Source organism: Polypterus senegalus, chromosome 1 (assembly GCF_016835505.1).
Source record: "Polypterus senegalus isolate Bchr_013 chromosome 1, ASM1683550v1, whole genome shotgun sequence".
Classification (NCBI taxonomy): domain Eukaryota; kingdom Metazoa; phylum Chordata; class Cladistia; order Polypteriformes; family Polypteridae; genus Polypterus; species Polypterus senegalus.
Genome location: NC_053154.1, coordinates 220,242,002 through 220,268,630, shown reverse-complemented (window position 1 = coordinate 220,268,630; position 26,629 = coordinate 220,242,002). Strand labels below are relative to the sequence as shown.

Here is a 26,629-nt window from a genome sequence, read left to right as displayed (position 1 = left end):
AAATGTATAATTTAATCTGAAGAAAAAAAAAAAAAATATATATATATATATATATAAATAAAAATAAAGCAATAAATAAGTAAATAAAAATATATGCATAATAATGCTAATAACAATAATAATATTATTAATGCTGATGATAATAATAATATGAATGCTGAAAATAAATAATAATAATAATGCTGATAATAATAGTGCTAATGATAATAATAAAAAATAAAAATACTAATAATAATAGTGCTGATAATAATAATAATAATGCTGATGATAATACTAATGCTGATAATAATAATAATCATTCTGATAATAATACTAAAGCTGATAATAATCAGACAATAATAATAATAATAATAATCAGACAGAACCAAAAGTGTTTGTGGTTGTATGATAAAATGTAATAATTATAATCTAGTGTTTGTATGCGCGCGTTGTGTGTGTGCTGACGCAGTGTAGGAAAGTTGTGTGATTGTGTCATGCGGATGTAAAGTTCCAGAAGCAGGTAAAAGAAGGAAAGGAAAGAGTGATAAGGTTAAGAAAAGAAAAAAAGTAAAAAGAAAAGGTGTTAGAGGTGTGGGGTGGCGAGAGAACAGGTGATCCCATCATCTAAACACGGATATAGCAGCTTTTTTTTTATATCCTGACATGCTCATACCCAGTGAATCCCGATAAGAAAAATAAACTTGTGACCTGATGTTGGGCTAATAAAGCCAGTCTGTCACTCCTCGCTCCTTGTACAGCCTGTTGTTGATGTAGAGCTTGTCCACAGAAATGACAGCGGCTCCCTTCTTGGATGAATTTTTACGTATTGGGAACAGAACTCTGCGATCCAAAATTTCTTTAGGAAATTGATCATTCACGCTAAAATTTTTCCCTTTGAGCTCTTTCCCGTGGCTCTTAACAAAATCCTTCTGTTTAAAATGCTCAAATTTAGCCATGATGGGACGAGGTCTTCTGCTGTCTGCTCTCTTGGCTCCAAGGCGATGTACCCGGTGAAAGGTGATGTTTTTTACCGTTTCTTCGGGTATCTTCATGTGGGTCTGGAGAAAATACTTGATTGTTTGTTCGCAATCCTCCGGTTGTCCTTCCGTCTGCTCCGGCAGGCCTGCGAACACCAGGTTGTCTCTCATGCTGCGGGCCTGAAGATCCAAAACCGTCTCCTTCAGGGTCTTGTTGTCTTGGGAGATCCGTGTCCATCCCTCTGTCAGGGAAGACACAGTCTCCCGCAGAGACGCGTTTTCAGCAGCAAGCCGCTCCACCTGATCCTGGCTGAATTCCAGAGATTGTCGGAGGTTCTGGAACTCCTGGTGTAGAATTTCGAGCAGGTGGAGTCGTCCCTCAAATCCCAAAAGCCTTTTATCTATAGAATCTAATAATTCTAATATATCCTTGCGGGGAGATGAGGTCGCCTCGGGGGAATCTTGAGGACGGCTTCTCTTGGTAGCAGGTGTTTCCGTGATAGCTGCTGCTTTCTTAGGCCCCATGACAACAGACTCAAAAACTTGATCAATATAATTTTGTAAACTTTCCAAATTTTCTTCACTTACCTCCAGGTTGAGCGAGTTATACTTACCGGATTAATTGCGTTGTCAGTAAATAAATTTGGCGTAAATGTGTCTTAATTGTTTAGAATGTTCGCTAAAGAGCTGCCATCTGCTTCAAACGCTGCCGAGAATCCGTGATCTTCCTAGCCAGCGCTTCTCTCTCCCAGCATGCCCTTTCGTTAATCCTGGACTAATTAAGAAATTAATATTTCTTCCTAGAAGGCAAGGGCAAGTGTGTCTATTTGATTTGCAATGAAACTTTTGCAGTGGTAAAAGAGTATAATGTGGGTCAACACTACAAAACCAAACATCCGACCTACACATCCCACACTGGTGCCAAGCAAGAACAGAAAGTTAAGCAAGTGGCAGCTAGTCTGCTAGCTCAACAACAGTATTTTGTCTGTGCTAACAAAACACATGAACATGCCACATTAGCCAGTTACGAAGTAGTGTAACTCACTGCCCGTCACAGGAAACCTTTCTCAGATGGCGACTTCGTAAAATAGTACCTCAAGTCGCAGGAATAATGTGCCCGGAGAAAATACATGAATTCAACAATATTTACTTGTCCAGAAACGCAGTTGTGCTGCAAATTAAAATATCAACTGTCAGATAAAGCTTGTGCTTTTGATTTTTACTCAATTGCATGTAATGAGAGAACTTTGTAATAATAACAATAAATGAAAACACATTAATGGAGAGCTGTGATGCTGTTTTTTCTTTAAGTATATTCAATTATGAAGCATAATTTACCTATATTTGATTGATTTTGCTAGCTTGATACACAAGAGGTGAGGCAATATACCTCATCTCTAGTGGGTGGCCCAGCCCGTCATATGTTTCTCTGTATGTGGCCCCCAGTGAAAAAAGTTTGGAAACCCCTGACTTAGGTGATTTGTATTGACTTGGTTGATCATTGAGTAGCCATGACACATTTGGCCCAAAACCTTAATTTATGGCATAGGTGTTTAGACTTTTTTTTCCTGACTTCTTTGACATAGAAAATTTGCACTTGCAACAAGTGAACTCAGTGATCTCTTGTTTGGGGTAATCAAACCAATATTAGTATGTTCTACTTGAAAGACATACTGCCTTCTTGCAAACATTTGTAATGTTGGATTGTGGACATTATTTTGACAGTTCCTGCTTGGAGTATTGCCAATATTTTACTGGCATTTGTGTGAGAAGACTTGTTTGACTAGATCCTTAAGGACTTTAATATTAAGCTTTGGTTGATAGTACAGTATCAGTGATTTAAGCACTGGATTATTTTTAATACTTGTCAAAAGTGGCCATTTTTTTTTCAGAATAATGGAATTTGGGTAGATTTATTAAAGATCCTATACCCCGTGTTTGTTTTCTGACTTTTATGTCTGATATGGTGAATCTCTTTAAGGAAACTTTCTACTCTCTGGAAAATAACCAAAAAAAATGTATAGACTACGGCAAAATTGTCAATATGATAAAATATATTAACATTTTCACATACAGTATACTAGTGCAGCTGCTCATCAGATAACTTATTAAACTGTGTACTTTGTGCAATCCTAAAAAAGCTTGTATGGTTTTAGATACCGTAGATAAACTTTCACATGAACTATTTATAAATTTGAATCAGTGAGAATATAAGATATAAAGGGAACTTTACCTAGGCAATATTTTGTATTTGCATTAGTTCAACTACAGTATTTCACTGACACGTCATTTCATTTACATATTTAAACTGCGAATTTGTTAAACTAATGATGTCTTTAGTCTGGAAGCAAAGTGAATCTGCAAACACACGGATTCAAGTGCAGATTCATCTGTGAGACACTAAGCGTAACGTTCGGTTATTTTTCACTTGTCACAGTTCTCGAAACCAAACCAAAAAAAGTCATTCTTCATTCTGTCATCTCCCTGCACTTCAGTAAGCACAGTGACCTAACACTTCTTTAGGAACCTAAGGGTACTTCAAGTAATCTGTCCAGTCACTTATTGGTTCAGCCAAATATTTGATTTATGGTCATTTAGTTTTCAAATTCTTAAGGCACATTCTATGGTTATTCACAAAACCAAAGTTTTTTTCTCATTTTGGAGTAAAGTAGTATTTTTTATTCTGTGTTTTAATTGGTATAATGGTACAGTGTAAGGGGACCATTGCATTTTCGGTAAAATACATTTTGTAATTCATTGGTTTTCTTTCATCCATCCATTTTTTAAACTCATTCCATAAAGACATGGTATGATAGAAGCTATTCAGGCAGTATAAGGCACAAATTAGGAACCAGCCATGGATGAGACATCAGTTTATTGCAAGACATACTCAATATTGATTAACCACTTAGACAGCCATGATATTGCAGTGATGCACTGGTTATTGTAGTTGTCTCTAGTCTGGCTCTAGTCTGCTAGTTGTTTGTGTGGAGTTTGCACAGTCTCACTGAGTCTGAGTTATTTTTTCTATTGTGTGTGTGTGTGTGTGTGTGTGTATGTGTGTGTGTGTGTGTGTGCGCACATGCATTAGGTTAATTGACTCTTCTAAATTAGGCCTGTGATGGCCTGGCTAAATGTCTATAGTTTTTCTGCATGGAGTCTAGTGCTATAGAAATTGGCAGTGGATTAGAGGTTTTTGTTTCATATTTGCTTACATATTCCTTTTGCCAAAAATTGCAAGATGCCAGAATCGGTGCATGCTTGATTATAAATACAACTTAACTGATCAGCCCCAGTTTATAGGGAAAATGAAAGTATGTTATGATAACAAAAAAAAACTATGACTTCAAAAGCACTTTCTCCTTTAATTCAATATTTGTATTCTTTCCTCGCAGCTCACCATTTGTAGTCCTGTAATTAGTATAACAGCTCTTTATGCAATATGGAATCCAAACCTACATGCAGGTTAATATATGACATTCTAAAATAAGTTTTGCACATACTGTGCAATCACTAGGGTTCTTTTACTGTAAGCCTTAATCTTAATAACGCTGTCTGCTTCCAGCAATGTATTTTTACTTTTAAGTGTTTGTAGCACAATTCCTTTTTATATCCTTTTTTTCCCACTGGTGAAAAACTTCATAAAAATGTTAATTTCTTTTTGCTATTTATGGCTTTTTGCCATAGGACAGCTTATCCCTGACTAGCAACCTAAATCCTGACAAAAATCGAGTAGCACAAATGGGGCCATGACCAGAAATCCTTCAGAGTGGGCAATACTACATTTAACAAGAACAATGGGATGCAAATAGAAATTTGTTAATGGTAAAGTTTTTATTCAAACACTGAACCAATGCATCATGGAATAAGTTACCAAGTGGTAGAAACAGTGCCCATCAAAACTTGACTTGATGCTGTCTGGATATCATTTGGCTGATTTTTCTGCACTCATCCAAATTGTTCTAAAGCTCTCATACTCTCCCATGCCTCTAGACCCTCAGTTGTTTGGAAATGTCTCATTTTTGTACATAGGTTTCAGTCTCCTCCTTTTACATTATTTTAGGCTTCCAGAGTGCCTCCTTCTGCTATTAATAAATGTACAATACCTATGATACAAAACAAAACTCCACTTATAGTATATTAGATGATAATGTAAAAGCAACATAAAGCCATTCTAAGGTGAAAAACATGCCTGCGATAGATCAATAATTTGGATGAATTAAAGGAATCCCAGTGACGTGTTGTCTTTAAATCATCCTTCGGTACACACAGTCACTTTGGGTGGACTTATTAGATTCCTCTGGTCAGTCAGGTCTCTCTTGAAATGTAGATTTAAGACAGTTCCAATAGCTTTCAAGAGATGGCAGCACCTTTCATTAGACTGTTGCAACAATATTAACCTCAACAATCACCTCTCATGTGCACGGCACATGACTGACCACAGAACAATCATAAATGACTCAGTCTTGTCAGTAGTTAATGGAGTGCTGGATTTAGATTAAATATGACAACAGCTCAAAGCAACAATTAACAAAGCCAGAGCACTAAAAAGAGCAGGAGTGATTTATTGTTTAGTTGCCACGGATATTTCAAAAACTGTATGTGTGGTCATTTCTCAGCAAGTTTTAATTTAAGTTTTAATTAAGCACTTAAAATGTAATAATTTATCTTCCGAAGGCACTATGAATTTAGTTGTCAATGAGTAAGCACTGAAAACAACTTGTTAATCTATTTATTGTAATAAAACAATTCTTACATAATAAAATCTCAATGGTCACTTATTTAATTTCTACATACTAGCAACTAGGTTAATCCTTTGAATATAACTGTAGTACAGGTATGTATGTGTTTAAGTGAATACTGCAAAGTATCAAAAAGGATTGATTAACAGCCTTGCAGTTTATATATAGTCCATCTACTCTGCCACAAGGCTACATTACTAGTTTGTGTAATTATTCATTATCCATTAGAAATACGTTTTACCAATTCAGTTAGTTTATTGTATCATCAGTTTATTTTCACTTGGTATCCTTCACTGTTGCGCACATTCTTTACAATTCTTTTACTCCCTGCTTCAGTTTTCAAGTCACACTTTGTTTTCCTTTTCCTTATTGTCAGATTAAATTGCAGTTTGTGGATAAAGGGTAATTAAGACCAATTAAAAGAATAGCTTGTGTAAATTAGTCTTCATAAAAAGGGTTATTATTCAGTAACAAAGCTTTGAACCTTCCCAAATAAGCATCTAACTTTAGTATGAGAAAAAGGCAAATAAAACTTCATATGGAATTGGTGAAGGCAAGCAAATTGTGGCCTAGTGAACCTTTTGGTGTTAAAGTAAAAAGTGTAAAGGTAATAAGACAACACCACAAACTATTATGTACCCACATTTTATTTTGTTCATTATTCACATGATTTACTAATTGATTCATGTAAAGATAGTGACGTTAAAGTGAAGTGATGGACTGCATTACTGACAATAAGTTATAACTGTATGACCACCACCATTAAATTCCCTAACCAGCTTATTTGACTTCACCTTTGCCCAAACATGCTACTGGCCTCCACTTATATTTCTATTTGCAGTTATCTTTTTTCTAAAGTTGTATAGTAAAGATCTTTTTGTCCTTTAATAGTAGTTTAACTCCGTGTTGCAGGTAGGAATGGTATTTGTTACCACATTGTTGCTCTGACCTCTGAAAGCCTATTTTCAATCAATGAAACATTTTTTTAGACTTTTAATTCTGACACTTTTGATTTATCATGCTTCCACTGCTGTGTTATATTGACAGCTCTACACAAGTAAAACTTTGTTTGGTCGATAAATTTATCTACCTTTTATTTTATATTCAATTTCAATTAATCTTGAACTTAATTCACTGTAATTAATATTCAAGACGGGTTTCTAATGTTTTATTTATTTATATGTTAAGAAAATGTAATGTTTTTATTTGAAGCGCTTTCCATTTTTATACATGTTATTTTTATTTCTAGGAAGCAACTTGATTTGACATTTTAGTTAGAATATGAGATGTGAAACAATCTATTGTTAAGTTCAATCCTATTCTCAAATATTACTTGTATTATTATAAATTACTGCTATGCGTATATGCCTCACATAGTGTAGAATATTATAAATACATCCAGCCATCCATCCATTATCTTAATCCACTTTATCCAGTTATGGGATTTCTGGAAATTGGAACCTATCCTGACAGCACTGGACACAAGATTGGAACCAATCACTCAAACAGTCCCAGTTTACAGTAGTTTCACCATATTAGACATGTTTGTGACACATGAAGGAAAACCTAAGCAGACTCACAAGGGTCAGGGACAGATTTAATATATATACAGTACATGAAATCTATCTATCTATCTATCTATCTATCTATCTATCTATCTATCTATCTATCTATCTATCTATCTATCTATCTGCATGAGGCAAAAGCAGAACACAAAAACAACACTATGGTTATTCTTTTACGAATACAGGATAAGTTTACAATACTGACAGCATACAATGTTGGTCTTAAAGAGGGTCCATTACAGGCATTCACTATCAACATTCATTCAAATGACAAGAGTCCTTGTAGGTGGGGGGAAAATGAAGATTTAATAATAGTCAATCAAGAAAATTACTACTGTTATTAATAAGAAATATGAACAGCTTTAACAACCTAAATCCTGACAAAAATCGAGTATCACAAATGGGGCCATGACAAGAAAATCAAAAGCTGGCTTATAAAAAAATAAGATTTGAATACTGTTTCAAATGTATACAATTACCAGTATAACAAAAGCAGCAAGGAAAATGCATCAAAAAACAAAAATTGCAGTGCTGAGAGGTGTACCTGACAGATTTCATCAGCAAGTATTGAAAGTAGCTATACAAAATAAATACAGTTGCAGTCTAAAAGAAGAATAAAACGTAATGTGGCATAAGGTAAAGACATAGCAATAATAAGAAATAAATTGCTATTTTTGGGCAGGACTTTCAAATCTGGCAGGGGGTTAGTATAATATACAGTAAGGTAGTGTCAGGAGTCAATGCTTAGGATTTGTGAGACTTGTAAACCAAAACACAACAATTTAAAAAGCCAAGGAGAAGAACTACGCCTTTAGTACCAGCAAAGTTGATGATCAGACTCCTCAATTTATTACATAGCGACTGGATTTTAGACTTCTAGCCAACAGACCTCACCATGTGCAGATCGGCAGCATCAGATCCTCCACACTGACTCTCAACACTGCACTCCACACAGTTGTGTGCTGAGTGCTCCTTCTGTACTCCTTGTTCATCTTTGAGTGTGTGGCCCTTATAATATTTTTTTTAATCATTTTGCTGATGATACCACCATCATAGGGCTGATCACCAACAATGATGAGGCAACATATGGGCTTATGTTGACTTAGTTTTGGCAGGACAACAATCTTGTCCTTAATGTCAACAAAACCAAGTAGCTGATCATAAACTATGGAAAGCAGAAGACAGATCACAATTTCATCTGTATCAGAGGGCATATTGTTTAAACAGAGAGCAGCTTTAAATAGACTATTACTGATGAAGTATGGATACAAGACGTTTTGGCTGTTAGCAGAAAAGCTAAACTGTGCCTACACTTCCTCAGATTTCTGAGGACAGCTTACATTTCTCCATCTCCAGTGTTTTTTCTTCTATTCATTTATTTCATTAACACACTTCTGCTTGGCTTCAGGGTGCTGGGGAATATTAAAAGCAATAGGAGGCACAAGTTAAGCATTAGCTATGGATCGATCACTTGCATTCTCACACTTAACACTAAACTAATTTAGACACAATGTAAAATATTAAAAATGATAATAAAGTGTTAGTGGGAATTCAACTTTTTGGATTACCGTTCAGCTTTTTTTTGAGCTATTTAATATTTTTTTCTACAGAATTCTGTCTACTTTTTAAAATTCTCCTGCAATGTTGATTGAACTTTGCAGCTATCCACCTTGTAGGATTTACCATCTGAACTTCCAGTTGCCTATTTGATTCAGCACCTTATGGTGTATCTTCCAAAAGCAGCAGACTGTAACTTAAGATACATGACGATACCTGCATTATTAGACATCATTCTGGCAAGTATCTTAAAGGCACGACAGCTGGAGTTGAGCTTTTCTGTTCTGCTCAAGACTGATCTATATTCTGTCAAGACTGAAGGTTTCACTATTATTCTGTGAACCTTACACAGCCTTTTCCTTTCAGGCAGACTGCCTGTCATGGCAGATGATAGCATATATGTTTATTTATGTTTTTTATCAGTCTTAGGAATAATATGCCCCTGAAAGGTGCCTAGTGATGAAAATGAACATGGTCAAGAAGGCTGTGAACTGGAAGAAAATGTTCTGATGATAATCTGAAGAGAGTAGTGGTGCAGACAGCATTCATTAAAAAGCTAATGTTTAAATATTTCACTGCCGCATACTTGCACTGTAAAGACAGCAGATTTTTGGTCTGCCTTACATGAGGGCCATTGCTTTTTAATTAAATTACTCTATGTAAATGGAACACTTCTCAGTATTCTTAATCCTGTTGGGTTAAAAGAATAATGGGATAATTATCCTGAAATGTCTTTAACAGAATTTCATTTAAAATGTGAAGGGGATTCCTGGAACTTAAAAATGTACAGTCAGCATCTCAATGTATTCTGTAACTTTTTTTTTTGCTATTGTATTTTTCTTTCATCGTCTTACCTATCTGTTCATTTCAGTTGACACCAGACACCATAATGAGCGTTACCTACAAAGATCACAGATGAACACACTTTAGCTGACTTGACATTTTTTTTACATGTCACAAGATTAGCAAGAAGTATCTTCCGTTCCCTCCGTAAAATACATTCATATTTATTTAATTTTATTTTTAAAATAAATCCAGCCCCTCAGCTAAAAACAGGCTATTGTAAAGGTTACGGGCAAAACCTACCTAGCGTGTAATGCGGCTTGTGCTTTGTAAAGCTCCTCTGTGAAAGAGACACCTCAAGGGTACAATAAAAGGCTGCTTGACCTTCAATGGCTGATTGATGTCATATGCAGGGTAGGCATATTTGTTACATTTCCACCTCCTTTAAGATAAGCCAACTGTGTGTAATGCCATTAGTATAGAGTGTTTGTGGCTAACAGCAGCAATATTATTGAAAGGCATTTTTTTAAATTAACATGTGAGGAAATAAGCAGGTTTATAACAGTTATTCTGCTTATCCTATCTTATCTCTGGTCTAGCTTCCTGGTTATGGTTTTGAATGCTTGTGTCGTGTTTCACGAGATGACCATTAAAAGGGCTAGCATTATGTTTTTTTTGGAGAATCTCTTTTGAACAAATAACTAATAAGTCCAGCACCATCCTCAATTAAATAAGGGCTTGGCATCGGACTGCACAATAACCAGTGTTGCAGCTTCATTGTATAATATTTCCTAATATGTATTAATTTTAAGAACTCCTCCATCCTTATATATTTTTTAAATTATCTTAATCCAATTTAAGTGTTGGCAATTGCCTGTCCTGGTACTAATGAGTGCAAGGCAGGAACCAAACATCAACTTCATGCTAGTCTATCAAAAGATACTCTCTCATACAGTCACCATTGGTCAATTTATAGCCACCAATCAAACTAACTTGATAACACTCAGAGTAAGGAAGAACCTAAATTCTGAATCTAGAGCCATGGCTTTGGAACCATGAGGAAGCAGTATTAATTAATTTCCTCATATACAGTACTTCAATATTTTTCTCTAGAACAGAAGAAGAGAACTTGTGGCCAGTTTGAGCAAATATAAAACAAAGTGATTACAGAGTGATGTAAATAAGATGTTTTATAAAAAATGTAGCTATAGCATGACAATTCCTTCATTTATAATAATCATTTCAGCAATTTGTGATATAGAGTTAACGGTTAATCATTATGAATTAAAAGTCCTTAGGGTGTGATTGAATTTTGATTGTATTTCTTGCAACAGTCTCCAATCACTGGAAAGCTCACCAGAAAGACATGGAGATTTAAATAACAATGAAACATCTGAACAAAGGAAAAAGACTACTTAATACTTTGAAGCAATATGTATAATCTTTCTTTCAAAGAAAATAGCCTTAAAATTTGATTAAATTACCAACAATTTTTTTTCACTAAGAATTATTTTTTTTTTCTAATCTTTAATTGTGAAACAGCTAATTTGCTGAACAAAAATATATTAAAAATATACTATTCATTTTCTTTAAAAACTGTTATTTGTAGAAGGACTTTTGGTTGTCAGCACTTTCTCAAGCAGTGTGATATTTAGACTAATGATAATAATTTTAAATATAATGAAAGACTTGTCACCCATTGTCTACCCTGTATTCTGAGCAATTACAAATAAGGAGCATTATTCCTAAAGGACAAGAACATTTTGGCTTCTCTAGAGAGGAGTTGGTTATTGGTGCATGATATTAAATTAATATAAGGAAACATTGCAATGCTTTTATGCAGGGCTGGCACGTGAGGTGAGGCAAGGAGGTAATCGACTAAGGTAGCACATTGATGGGGACAGCAATTTCATGCAACAATATACTGCATATTGTTTAACATTTTGAAATAAGAATACAAAAAATTGAGAATTAAGTATAAATGTTTACTTATTTTTGTACTCAAATATCCAGTGCCTTATTTACTGTGAATATATACTGTACTAGTCAAGGCTTTAATAAAAATAAAGCATGCTGATTATGCCTGTAGAGTCACATATTGCAGCGACCTCAGCTATTTCCAAAAAGTTCTCATCTGCATAACTTAAAAAAACAGTTTTTGAGGGAGGAAGTCAAACAGAAGCGGTGAAACATTTATACATTTTTGTTGTTTTTAATCCCTATTTTGTGTAATTTGTTGTTTTATGGAATCTTTTTTATTTTTTGACATATTTTTCCAAAATGATTTAAACAGTTTAATTATTTTTTGCATTGTTCAGAGGACACACTGTATTGTGAGATTTTTGTATCATGATGCCTGCATCATTATATGCATTGTGTGTATCCACAAGTGTATCGTCACAAGCCTAGGAAGCTTATATATAAAGCGCAGAGCAGAGAATGTCAGAGAGAGCGCTCGCTAAGAAAAGCAAACAATCAAAAAATCAATACGTGCTTTTAAGTATACAGAAGCACCGCGATAAAGCGGCATTTTGTAGAGGAGCCTCCGTGTCCTCTGTGCAAACAGCCCCTCTGCTCACACCCCCTCCGTCAGGCAGAGAGAGTGAGAAAGATAGAGAGAAGCAAACAAGCACCGCGCGGGAAGCATATCTTATATCATTGAGGAGTTTTAGTTAATATGTAATACATGCTCTGATTGGGTAGCTTCTAAGCCATCCGCCAATAACGTCCCTTGTATGAAATCAACTGGGCAATCAAACTGAGGAAGCATGTAACCTCAATTAAAAGACCCATTGTCCGCAGAAAGCGGCGAACCAGCGAAAAATCTGTGATATATATTTAGATGTGCTTACATTTAAAATCCAGATAGAGTGAAGCCAAAGTCGAAACGCGATATAGCGAGGGATTACTGTGTGTATATATATATATATATATATAATGTGTATATATATATATATATATATATATATATATATATTATATTTCATGCACCTTGATATACTTTTTGTAGTCCACATGTCACAAATCATTTCTTTACAGTTAGCAGTTTACTAAAAAAGTTTGAAGGGAACAAATGAAAATGGTTATCCACTGAACATTGTTTCCACCTAAAATTAGGTGTTAAATTGCAAATAGCTGCTTGCACATAAGTCACTGACCATTACTTTTTCATTCAGTTTTCTAATCCAAGCCCCCCAGTGCACACCTGTTGTGGTGTGAAATTTTACATTCAAATTTATAAATATTTTGTATGTCTTTATTTGTAACTTAGGCAAGGCAATGTAATATTAGTATTTCATTAGTGAGAAACATTCATGTTTCCCCCGTAGGCCAAAGTTAGGATAGTGAATTTTATGACAAGGTTGGGTGAAATGCCTCAAAAAAGTTTGGCAAATGTTTCTCTGCAGGATTCTCTCACTCTACCCCCACTGGAAATCCAGACTGCCTAGCTGGCAAATTTCAGCTCAGTAAATGGTTTTGGGGCAGGTGTGAATGTATTCTATGCCCCATTGGTCTGAAGTATGACTGTTTGGAATTGGCTTGTATCAGAAGCCTTTAAGTACCACAATGTCCTACTAGCTGTAAGGTTTGGACAGAAAATCTATAAATTTGCTTGCTTTACCCCCTCTATCTCTCTTACCAAATAATGAAGGAGCATCTCACATACCATGAACTGAAAAGGACAACACAATGAAGAGAACAGCTCGGCAGCCAAATTGAGACAGGCATGTGGCCCGTTCTGAAGAATGCTGATCAAAAATGAGGACTTAACTAGAGGCATTTTAAGTAACTAAGAAGTCTGTGTGCCGCCTGAAACTACACATCACCATTTATCATGTTATATGGTTGCCAATATTCAAATGTACTTTGCATATTGTAATTATTTATGAATATTATCAATAATACATTATTTAAAGTGTAACTTAACTCCTGCTTGTCTTTTATTACACCTAATTCCCTGAGGTTGTAGATGTAGAAGGGAAGGTGGGGAGAAGTTATATGGTACAGTACCTTATAAACAGTGGTAAGTCTGTGAGATCTGAGGCATTCTGACAAAGGCTACATATTAATAACACAAAAGGGGAAAGTAGAGTAATATATTACTCTACCAAGACAAAACAGTACAGGAGCTAAAATATGAAGCATCTTTGAAAATATGGACCCATCACTAAATAGCCAAGGACAGTTATGAGCTTGAAAATCACTTCATCTAGTCTCTGGGCTGAAATTTTAGCCAGTAATTTAATGTATGAATCTTGAAATAATATGAGTCTTTAATGCTTTTTAGGCCTTTATGGTGTTCATATACCATTAGTTTCAAACATTTTTAAGTAAGACTGCATCTTTTTTAAATGGAGGGCTGAAGAATCCGCAGCAAGCTCTATTAAGAATGTATTCAGCACTGGGTGGGATCATTTCATGACCCTGAGATGTTACCATTGTTCATATAGTATATAGTGTAATGATTTATGTTGCTATTGTGGTTAAAAGGGGAAAAAAAATTAAATTTTAAATAAATGGTCTGCAAGTGATCTCCTTCATTTGTACCCCTAATGTAATATTGTACTCAAGTGAAGTGCATCAAATATTCAGTCCACCATAATAACAGAACATTAAGTTATTTGCTCGACCATGTCAGTCTCAGTTTAAGCTTTGAGCTTAATTTTCAGCTCAGAATTTGTTCAAATGTTTTCGCTGGCAGCATAAGAAGCGAAAGTAATCAAGTTGCCCCTAATGAATTCTTAATAGCTTCCCTTGTAATTGATGGTTCTAATACAGAGCCATAATTAATGAAAATGCATTCCTTAAGGCTGCCACTAAATTGGTTACAAAACTGCTTATTGGGGAGGAATAAGGTATTTAATTTCCATTTGGGTGTAAAGGTCTGCAACAGGAGAAGGGCACTACTATTAGAAAGAAGGCATTATGGAGGCAAAGAAGACCTGAACTGCTTCTTCACAGCTTTAATTTCCATGTTGTCTACACAAGTTTTTTTTTTTTTTTTCACCATTACATTTTCCTGCCACATCTCAAAGTTGTGTAGGTTAGTTTAATTGCCTGCTCTGATTTTTACCAGTATTAGTTACTGTGGGCTTGTGTTTGAGTTCCTCTTTGTTTTATCACGTAATTTCCTATGATGATCCTATTTTTCCCTTTATCCTGTTTATTGTGTAGACCTTAATAACAAGTCTAAAATTCCTACACTTACCACTCTGTGATCAGGCCTGTAACAATTGGTAATTAGACAAGGTAAAGAACCAGGCAGGAGTTAAGTCACACATTTAATTATGTATTATTGATACAAATTCCCAAAAATATTAAAGAAGCAGTATACTATGTGAATACTGCCAAACCATACCCTTTCAGCCTATGTAGTAGTGAATCCTGTATCCATAGCCAGCTCTCCGCTTATCTTGCTTTGCTGCCACATATCCTTTGAATGTAGTATTGAAACAGGCCACATGGCTGTCTCAGTGTGACTGCTGAGATAGAGTTGTCTTCATCATGGTCTGTTCTTCATGGTCAGATGGTGACAGAGAGGGGTAAAGGCAAGTTGACCAACTTTATACCATTCTTACAAAAACCAAAAAACAATCAGAATCACTTTAGAATCAGAATCACTTTATTAATAGCATGTGAAACGTACTAGAATTGACTTTGGTTATGTGTAAAAAAAAATGGGATACACGACATTACCAACTCATGACAATACAATTTCCACCCACCATTAATCTGGTATTGTGCAAACAACTATACAAATACAACAGTTTATTGACCAAAAATGTTAACAATGGGGCATCATAGTACAGATTAGCCTCCAATTCAAAACCAATCATAAACAGTCATACTTTAGACCAATAGAATGAATTTTCCTGTCAGTTTCTGATTAGTTACCAATGAAAGCACTCAGGCACAACTCACCCATTTGCTTTGTTTAGTATTTAGCCTTCCTGCAACAGATGGCTTATAGGCTCAAAGTTCCAACACTGTCACCCTTGCCATACTGGTCTGATCCTCGATGCCCCTCACCATAAATTCCTCATCGTGAGTCAGTCCCAAAGACTAAAGGGGTTGGTTAGGTAAACATCAAAGCACCTCTGTTCTCATCAATGAACTAAAACATTCCTTCCGAAACACTCTCTTATATTAAATTTGCTTTGTCTAGTTTACAAATAATCAGTTTACCACACTGTTCAAGGCTGGTTTTTGTGTTTCAAATTAACTGATCCTTTTAGAAAGAAGCTGCAGCAGAAAGACAAATCCTGAATTTACTCAATACAAGCATTTCTACCAACTAGAACTGAAGGATTAATAACATAACAAATCAAATAGATCTGTATATTATGTAAATGTTTTAATGTTCACTGGTATACCAATGTGTCTATCACTACTGAAATGTTATTCATACAAAAAACTGCAGTGTCAAAGCTAGTAATAGCAGACAACAAGACAACATCATAAGGAGTAATCTAATTATTATGTTCAAGTTTAAGTTTATAGCAAACCGTATTTGTGGTATTACAAGTTGAACTGGGTTGACTCATTTTAAAATAAATCATTCACTTCTAGATGAACAGAAAGGTCTTGTCAAATTTTGACTAGATGTGAATTCTATATTAAAAGCAATCTACAGAAAAATATAAAGTGTATTACATTGTATAGTTTAAATAAATACTTTTTGGTCACTTTATTAAGTAAACCTACTCATTAACGTAAAACCCTGCTTCTCCCAACAGCCAATCAATGTGTCACTGGATATGGAATGCATTCCCAGTGCTTCAATCAAAAATTAGAATGGATGTCATCTAAATAACTGTGTATGTTGTATGATTGTTAGTCATAGACTGTGCAGTTTTGCCATCTCAGAAACAGGTCAGCTCAGTTCAGTCAGTATTCTCTGCACAATTGATAGAGAATGGCAAGATAGACAGAAACATCCAGAAAGTGATAGTCCTGTAGGTGAAAACACTTTATTAATGAAGAAGTCAGTGGGGAATATAACTAGAATCACTGAAGCTAACAGAAATGTCACCAATACTGAAATAGCAGCTCTTTACAGCACAGGTATACAGAAAGGCCACCTCTGAAGGCACAACATGTCAGCATTGAAAAATTTAGACCACAGAAGTAGAAGAACATGCTGGGTTCCACGCTTTTCAGCTAAGAAACATAGTGGTGAGGCTACCATTTGTAATCATCAAACCAGGATTAAAGATTACTAATTAGATTTGTATATCTTGATTTCTGCTTCAATATTCAGATGGCAGAGTCAGAATTTACTGTAAACAGCATGAATCCTTGTCTCAATAACATAGACTGATGGTGGAATTGTATTGCTATGGTGAATAGTTTCTGAATACAGATTAGGTCTGTTATTACCAGATGATTTTTATTTAAAATGTAATGTGCATCTATTTATGTTTCTTTTAAATGGATGTTTCCAACAGCTTAATATGCCACAAATAAAGCACCATCCCAAGCTAACACCACAAACATGACAGTGACCATTTTACTCCAAAGGCCTGAAAGGACCTAGAAGTCACCTTTTTGATAAGGTAGAACAAGATGTTCGCAGCATAAACTGATAGCTGAAATATCCACAGGAACAGTATGATGATACTAGTTCACAGTGAACTAAAATTCCTAAGACATTTTGTCAGCACCTTGCTGAATCCATGCCTTAAAGAATTCAGGCTAATCAGGTGATAAAAGGCAGGCCTACGCAGTACTAGAAAAACGTATCTACTAAAGTGGTCATTAAGCATATATCACCTAAAGATTAAAACAATAAAATTAAATTAATTAAAATACACAATGGTAATAATGCATATCAAAATTCACTGCAATATTAGCATTACATGGGAAAGATAAGGACAAAAATACACTGAATATTTGCATATTGTTACCACATTAGCATTGTTTTACATATACAGATAAATTATCTGAACTTCTCTTCCATCTTTGCAAACAATTGATTTTTACACTTGCTGACCTTTCTAAAACTTTTTGGATTTTTTTGCCCATGATTTTTCACTTTGCTTAAGCCAGTCTTGCAGAAATCATTGACACTCTTCTCCCCTCTACTGTGACAGCTGTTTGCTTAGCCATTATGAGCTCACTGGTAGCGTTTTATATTGGTATTAGAAAAAAGCAGTATTTTTGGTGTGCACATGTAAAAGTGATAGCAGTGGCAGGAGAGGGAAATGTCACTTAATGATTCCTTGAATGGAATCAGCCCTTTGGTTTTGTTGAATATTTTTAGAACTGTTTCCAATCTATATTTAAAAATATTTAACCTTTTAGCTGACAATTCTTAAAACACATTAGGTAAATAGCACTTTCGACCCTCTGTCAAAAATTATACCTTGTAGCAGTAGCACTTTACTACATGCATTTTGTTTTATCTTAAAGCAAATTATAGTCACGAAGAAAACTAATTAAAAGGGGAAAAAATAGAACAAAGTCTTCTCCTAAAAGAAAACTGTTCAGTAGCTGGGTTTTCTTCTATGTTAGAAAGCAATACACATTAAATATTCTGGATTGTTGTCTGACCTTTTTTGAATGTTTGTTTATCCTTAAATGCATCAGTAAAACAAATAAAATATTTTAATTTAGTGCTAATTGCTTGTAAAGTAGATAAGTATCATAACCTTCTCAAACTGTTTAATCCAATTCAGGGTCACAGTGGCCAGAGCCTATCTTGACAATCCTGAGCACAAGACAGGAAACAGCTTAGGCCAGGGTGCCACTGCATCACAGTGTCCATTCACACTCGGGCTGCCAGTTCAGATGAGCAGATATACCTACCACACATGTCTTCAGATATGTGGAAGAAAATTGGGTTTAAAACTCAAACTGACACGGAACTGTTATGGACAATGACTGGATTAATGAAGCAGTAGTGCTACCCCTTGCACCACCATGCAACCTTCAACAAATTTAGCTCAATTCAATTGATTATCACTATAATTTTCAAATTTCTTTTGTGTTAATGGTTGACTTGTTTTGTCATGAAAATAAGAAAGTTATTTAAATGCATGAAATAGTCATTTTGTAAGAATGTGTTGCTAGCTCAGTCTATCTTTTATTTACCTACTTTCATTAATATTAATTTAATCTGAAAGCATGCTGTACAGTCTGTCTTTATATTGATGTATGATTGAAGATGGTTATTAGATCTGCTAAAAAGAGATATAAACTGTAAAAAAGACCCCTGAAGCATATTGTCTTAGTGCATTAGACAAGCGTACGCATACCAATGGGGGCTACATAAATAAAAATTAAAACCAGTGGAAAATTAAACAAAATTCTCCAGTCTCAGCAGCCTAATGACTGATTACTGCATCTCTTAATGATCTGAATAATCGTTTACTGAAGACTGAATTTCTCAACATCTATATCTAAAATCCATGCTATTTTTGCCACAAAACTTCTGGTGGGGTCATACCAGAATTTCGCAATATGTATGCAGACTTCTCTTGAAGTTACCTAACTATTAATGTCTGTTATTCTTTTATTATAAGGTATGCAAATTCACACAAATTTCACATTATTAAAAATAAAATCAACCCAACAATGGGATGCTGGTTCCTGGTTTGTTCTATTCCCATCAGATCATTATGATATCCTTTGACATCATCACCATCTGACAAAAAACAGCATCATAGATTTAAATGTTAAGTAAAATGAAAGCCTGCTCAGGAAAATCTACTGGCTATGAGTAATCCAAATTAAAACAGCAACAACTCAACAGGTCGAATGGCTTTGAGGTGAAAAAGAACAAGGCACAATAACACTGACAGATCACACAGACTTCACACGTTGCTCGTCTCGCACTTTACACTGCACTTGCTGCCGCAGTGCCAATCACTGTGCGTACAGGTATTTGATAGCCAACTATTAAACAACAAACTTTCTACATAAGTAATGTTCTTTCTGCACCGGGTATCTATGCTTCTTTGAAACAGTAGCATCATACTGCTGGCTTCTTTTACATAAAGCAGACAAAGCACATGTAGGCTTTTCTCGGTCCTCATCAGTGGTGGATGAAAATCAAGACACAGAGTAACATCTTATGAGTGATGCATTACTCATTATGACCTCCCTTGTTTCTTTTTTTTTAGTTACTGTGTCTCCATTTAAGGAAGGAAATAGTACTAGACTTTTTTATACCTGCATAGCGTTAACCAGGCAAAACTCTAACTGGATGTGCAAATGTGTGATTTTAAAAAAGAAAATAAAAAGTCAGTCCTCATTTTAGTATAATGGTAGTCTTGCTAAACTGACAACTTCTGGTTGGACATGCATGCGCACATACCCCAGGGTACAGAGAACACTGCAAGACTCGACCAAGCTCTTGGCTAGAAACAGGCTTGCATCAACTGGCACAAAGACAATTTCACATACCAAAGATGTTTTGGTACCATTCTTTATTCATGACTGTGTTCTTAAGCAAAACTGTGAGTGAGCCCAGTCCCTTGGCTGAGAAGCAACCCCACACATGAATGGTCTCGGGATGCTTTACTGTTGGCATGACACAGGACCGATGGTAGCCCTCGCCTTTTCTTCTCTTTTTTCCAGGATGCCTCAAACAATCACCAAAGGGGATTCATCAGAGAAAATGACTTTACCCCAGTCCTCAGCAGTCCAATCCCTGTACTTTTTGCAGGATTTCAGTCTGTCCCTGACGTTTTTCTTGGAAAGAAGTGGCTTCTTTGCTGCCCTTCTTGACACAAGGCTTCCTCCAAAAGTCTTCACCTCACTGTGTGTACATATGCTCTCACACTTGCCTGCTGCTATTCCCGAGCAAGCTCTGCACTGGTGGTGCCCCGATCCCAAGCCACGAATAAAGAATGGTACCAAAACATCCTCCAAGAGCAACTTCTCCCAACCATCCAAGAACAGTTTGATGATGAACAATGCTTTTTCCAGCATGATGGAGCATCGTACCATAAGGCAAAAGTGAAAAGTGGGAACATTTTGGGTCCATGGCCTTGACACTCCCCATACCTTAATCCCATCGAGAACTTTTGGTCAGTCCTCAAGAAGAGGGTGGACATATAAACCTGCAAATTCTGATAAACTGCAAGCATTGATTAGGCAAGAATGGGCTGCCATCATTCAGGATTTGGCCCAGAAGCTGATTGACAGTATGCCAGGGCGAATTGCAGAGGTCTTGAAAAAGAAGGGCCAACATTACAAATATTGACTCTTTGCATAAACTTAATGTAATTGTCAATAAAAGCCTTTGAAACTTATGAAATGCCGGCAATTATACTTCAGTATACCATAGACACATCTGACAAAATTACTTAAAAACAATGAAGCAGCAAACTTTGTGAAAACCAATACTTGTGTCATTCTCAAAACATTTGGCCATGACTGTATTTACTACTGGGAATATATCTCAAATAGAAGGTACAAGTGTACAATTTCCTGCTGTACGTGGCCTCAGTAATTTCCCTCCTAAGGGCCCAGCAGTAGTCGGCAAGCATACTGGAACTCCACTTGCCTTGGTTATTGCTTTTCCATTTAAGAAATGTCCTCATGAAACCGTTCATCATGCTGATCACTGACCAGTCCAAGATTTTTAGTAAAAAAAATCAGGTGAGAATCTAAGAAATTAATCATTTGCAGATGTAAACACACACAAAATCTACACTTTGACATCTGATCACCAATTAGCATGGAGCTAAGCCTTACACAGGCTGCTGCCTCACCATGGCCAATGTGTTACAGCCTACAAACCACCTATCATCAGTCTTGTTTTATGGCTTCTGTAAAATTATAAAATGTTCACAAACAGCAATAAAAACATGTTAAGTTTACATTCAGAACCTGGGTTGTCACAAACTCGACTTAGAGTCATAGAAAGGTTTGTGGCAGCCACCTGTGCAATTGGTTTCCTGGATGTAAAGTCACAAAATTGTATACAGCAATGATTTGCACAAAACCGAGTCCAAAACAGAACTGAGGGAACAGGGAAAAGGAGGAGGCTTTTAAAGGGGAAGCCAGTAAGTGAGAACAAAGGGGTCGGGCTCATGAAGGTTCTCAGCCATAGGTTCGAGCCCGGACGTGACATCACAGGGGTCGGAGCTGGCAAGGTCTCCTTCCATAGGCTTAGTCCCGGAAGTGACGTCAAGAGGTCCAGGTAGAATCTCCCGTGAATGGTCTACAGGAAAGGGAGAAAAAAAGTCAGTGCACTCTGCCACATCCTGGCTGCCCTTATTCAAGCCCTTTCGCTGCCTCCCATGCACACGTGTGTGACCGGGTTTATGTACTAAATATACAACCTAAAAAAGACATAACTCTAAAACTATGAGTGATAGAAAAATTTTGAGTACGTTTCTTAAATCAGCATGAGAATGGCCTTTTAAAACACCCTTAAGATGTTCTGTGACAAAATCATGGTTGACCAGTAAAATTTGAGAAAAATTGCTTAAGAACACAAACTTGACTGATTTAATAAGCATTTTAGTATTTAGTTAAAAAAAAAACAGCTGATTAATATTTTGCATAACATCTGGTGGGGCTATGCCCCACTGGCGTTTAATGCAGAAACTCCAGTGCTAAAATCTATAACTTTTGCATTTCTGCTTTTTAAACAAGTAGTTTGTGATATGCAGTTCCTGCAATACAAATAATAACATTAGCATGACAGGCGTGAGCAATACACGTTCCCAAATTCCAGATTTAAAGGAGAGCTTTGAATGTAAGACATTATTCTGATAATTGTAATAATAGGTGTAACTGAAAATGTAATTAACATCATTCATTACAAAGATGAGAATAAAAACAAGCGTTATATTTATAAATTAATGTAGTGAATTTGTAAACTGAGGGAAAAGGTGGCCTAATAACTAAAGAGGTGAAGCTGAAATCTCACAGCCTGCAGGCTCAAACACCCACACGGGCTCCCTGTGTAGCCCTAAGCTAATTATATTGCCAGCCTGTACTTCAGCAATATAAATAAGCTGTGCTGAACATTTAAAGTGCTTAGGGATGGCATTTACCATGAAAAGTGCTTTGTAATATAAAGGCAGATGGATACAAGGGCGGCACAGTAGTGTAGTGCTTAGTGCAGCCCCAGTGACCAAGGTTCACGATGTATGTTCTCCTCTTGTGACTTTTGGTGTCCTTTAGGCACACTGCTTTCATGTCGCATGCCTAAAATGTGAAAGCTAGGCTGACTGGACTGGTCAAAGTAGGTACCTAAGTGTGTTACTTGTAATGGACTTGCTTTCTGCCTTGTGACCAGTGTATTTGGAACTGGCCCAAGTTCCCTGTGAATCTATATTAGAAAAAGAAAGTTTAGAAAATGAATCAACTGAATTCCCAGTATTTCCTTCTTTTGTTTCTAACCAAGAGATAAAACTGGCTTCTGTAAAAATGTGTTTGATATGTCTTTAAAAGGCAAATGCAAATGTATTTTTTGTTCGGGAGGGTATGTTTGACTCGCATACAGTTGAAACATCCATCCATCCATTATCTAACCCACTATGTCCTAATTACAGGGTCACGGGGGGGGTCTGCTGGAGCCAAGCCCAGCCAACACAGGGTGCAAGGCAGGAAACAAACCCCGACGCCAGCCCACTGCAGCAGTTGATACATATTACTTTAATATGGAAGCCCAGGACTTTGAGTGTGTGTTATTTTTTTTTCTTGCGGTTTAAAAGGTTATTTGCTTCATTGGTGTCACCTTGAGCTTGATCTAGATGCTTAAAGGGGTAATGAAGTGGGCACTAATCCGTTGTCATGCAATTTCAGAATGGTGGAGCAGAAATAAGATGATAACTATAATTATATCCTATAGCTATGAGAAGCAAAAAAAAAATCCATACCTGCTTCTCAGGGTGTGTTTGTCCAGTGATACACTGCAGTCCTGATCAGATTGTGATGAGTTTTATAGTTACAAGAAGTAGGAATGGATCTGAAAAGAAAATGAAATGAGTAAAGCATTACTTTTAATTGCCAATGAAAATAATCACAGTTTTAATGAAGTGCACAATGGCCCAGTGGTTTGCACTGCTGTTCTGGGTTTGAATCCCATGTCAGATTGGTGTCTATTTACATGAGTTTACACATCATTTCTGCATAGATTTTCTGCCCATGTTCCCAAATACTGTATGTGAATATCAGGTAACTTTGAGAGTATAAATTAGTCTGAGTGTGTGCGTGAGTGCGGCCTGATATCACATCCAGCCTTGTATCTGATGCTTTTAGAAAAAGTGCTGCCCTCCTGTGACCCCTAGTAGGACTTAGAGGGATGAAGAATATTATGTTATATTTTCACTAGACAAGTATAACAACTGTACTCCTGGAATGGCTACGTAGTGTCGCACAATTACTAGAGGATAGTCCATTATCAAAAATTCATTGAACAATGAGAAAACAAGCAGCAATGCTATTTAGAAGTGCTGAAACGGTTACAGGACTCTGTTCAAAGGAAAAGACCTGAAATTAACAAATTTTGTGTACAGGATCATTTTGGAAATTAAACTGTTGCACATTATATGAAGCCAATTGTTTATAACCATCATTAAAATTATGTAAAGGCAAATCAGCAATTGTACTATGCAAAGTAATCCATGATTCAATTCAAAACAAATAAAAAAGATTTACTATAGCATGGTGGTGCAATGGCTAGTGCCGCCGACTTGCAGCTTAAGGCTCATTTCTACTGTTTGCACTTTATTGAGTCTTTTCTGGGTACTGTAGTTTTCTTCCATATCCCTGATTTGAGCATGTTAGTTTAATTGCTTACTCTCCATCGGCTCTGTATGAGTGAGCGTGGCTTGAGATACACTAGGCTTCCAGGATAGGCCTCATCTCCACCCACGACCCTGTACTAGATATAGCGCATTCTAAAACTGGATTTTTTTTTGCCTTGAAACAACTAATTATGTCAAAAAATTATCAATATGTTAAAACATTCAGTTTGTTGTTTATTGTTTTTTGTTTTTGTCATTTTACTCCCTTCATTTTTTTTTGTCAAGATTTCTACTTTTATCTAGTATCTTGTAATATAAGTCAGCTATAACAGAAGTTGGTAGTACAGGAAATGGAGAGTCTAAGAGCAATGATGATCCTAACCTTTGAGGTCCAAAACTAAATGCAATAATAATACTTGTTTCCAGTAAAATGTTTCTGTTTTCAAAGTGGAGGTCAGATTCCACTGCGGTGGTCTGTGAGGGGTTGTCCAGGCTATTTTCCTGTGCTCAATTTCACTGAGAATAAAGTCAAATTCAATGTTCTTCGTTCAAGGTAATGATACCTTATAACAAATTGACCACAGTTTGAAGGCTTAGCACAGATATCTGAGCTATACTTTTACATCATCCAAAAAGTGTGCCAGAACTGTCAATGTGGAAATATTTAATGGCCTCCCAGTGTTATGGAGCAAAATTAAGCAATTGTTTAAAATAAAATGCATTTTTTTACTTGGATCTCTTTCTCAAAAGGTTTTCAGAAAAATGATTCTAAGATGTTACTTTTTTTTCTCTGTGGCACATTTCTAATTCTCAAACATTCTGCTTTTACCAATGTGTGAAATTTGCCCTTCAGGTATCTCCAGCCTCATCATGATTGTAAAAGAAAATAGTTCATTGCTCACCATCAGGTGTGATTGTGCTAGTGCAACTCCCATTAGGAAGATATTTTAAGCCTGGCCATTTCTGCCTATAAAGGCTTTAGAAAGAAGTTACCAACATACTGCATTATAGGGAAATAACTTGGAACCATTTCATTTACTTAAAATGTAGATGTATTTGATCACCTTCTTGTAATGTTCATGGCTAAACAGTGAGAGAGCAGTATCATTTTATGTGTTCCGCCTTTTTCAGTCATGATCCTTGTTGGGCTGGACATGGAAACAGAGGTGTCCTTGAAAGTAGTTAACAATAGGTTTTCATTTATTCTGCATGCTTTCCGGTAATTTCATGTGTATTGTCTCCATTGTTTTCAAGAATGAAGTGACTTAAACTGATAATTTTAGGACTATTTTATGAATAAGCCTAACTGGCAATGTTCTGGCTTAAACTTCAATATCTACACCATGCTGCCTACCTATTATTATTATTATTATTATCACTAAGCTTTTTGTACCATAATAGTGTTGCTTTCACATGTACTGCCAATAATACTCTTATTCTACATTCATGTTATATTAGTTTTATTTTGAGTACTTTCTTTCAGGTAATTTTCCTTTTGTCATTATCTGACTTTTGTTTTTAATTTATGTAGATAATATTTTAAACATCTCTTAGGGATTTTTGGAGGAAAAAGGAATCCAGTGGTGGACTTTATTTTCGTTTCAACACATTTTTAACTATGTTTGAAAGGAAATGTGTTCTCTCATAGCACTATATTGTTTATCCTATGGGCTCTGAAATTTTAGGACCATTATGTTGGCATTTTCTATGCCTTTCCTAGGTAAGGTCAACCAGAAGTGTGTGGTGACATCATTGAATTGAAGGTACAAAGGTCAGCATTGCACACTTTCTGGTTACTCAGATTTCAGGATACAACAAAGAAAAATGACTTAACGTTCTCATTAGCGTTTTTCAGTCTAATTTTTGGCAACAAATTCTTTTATTCATGGAGTGAAACTTCCATCTTATGTTTCAGTTCTGGTTATGTGACATTATTTTAGTTTTTAATTCTTCCACTAAGTTCGTTGTATTAAGATTTTTGTTTAATTTCCTTTGCTTGGTTATTAGAGTACTGTTTTACTTGTATCAACTTTTGCCTGTTAACAAAGCTTGATTTATCTCCTGATTTCATTCTTATTTAAATACTGCTGCTGCCCTGTTGAGTCAATACATTTGTATACATCAATGTATTTTTTAGTGCGTTACTTTAATTACATTGGTGTGAATTTAGTCAATAATGCAATTAATTCAGGTGATGGTGCAAGGCAGTTAATTTAACTGCAAGTCCTGGTGCGGTGATTAGTCCTTTGAACAAACGCCAGTCGTATAGGTTGGAAGTTTTTGTGTAAGTATTGTATCTTTTATTATTTGTGGTC

At 35.8% G+C, this 26,629-nt stretch overlaps 1 protein-coding gene across 2 annotated transcripts in view; it reads left to right on the top strand.

Annotated features, from left to right (window-relative positions):
• The window catches only part of LOC120539274 (glutamate receptor ionotropic, delta-1-like), a 1,446,518-nt gene that overhangs the window by 264,665 nt on the left and 1,155,224 nt on the right, over positions 1 to 26,629 (top strand). The gene's annotated exons all lie outside the window — the stretch shown is intronic.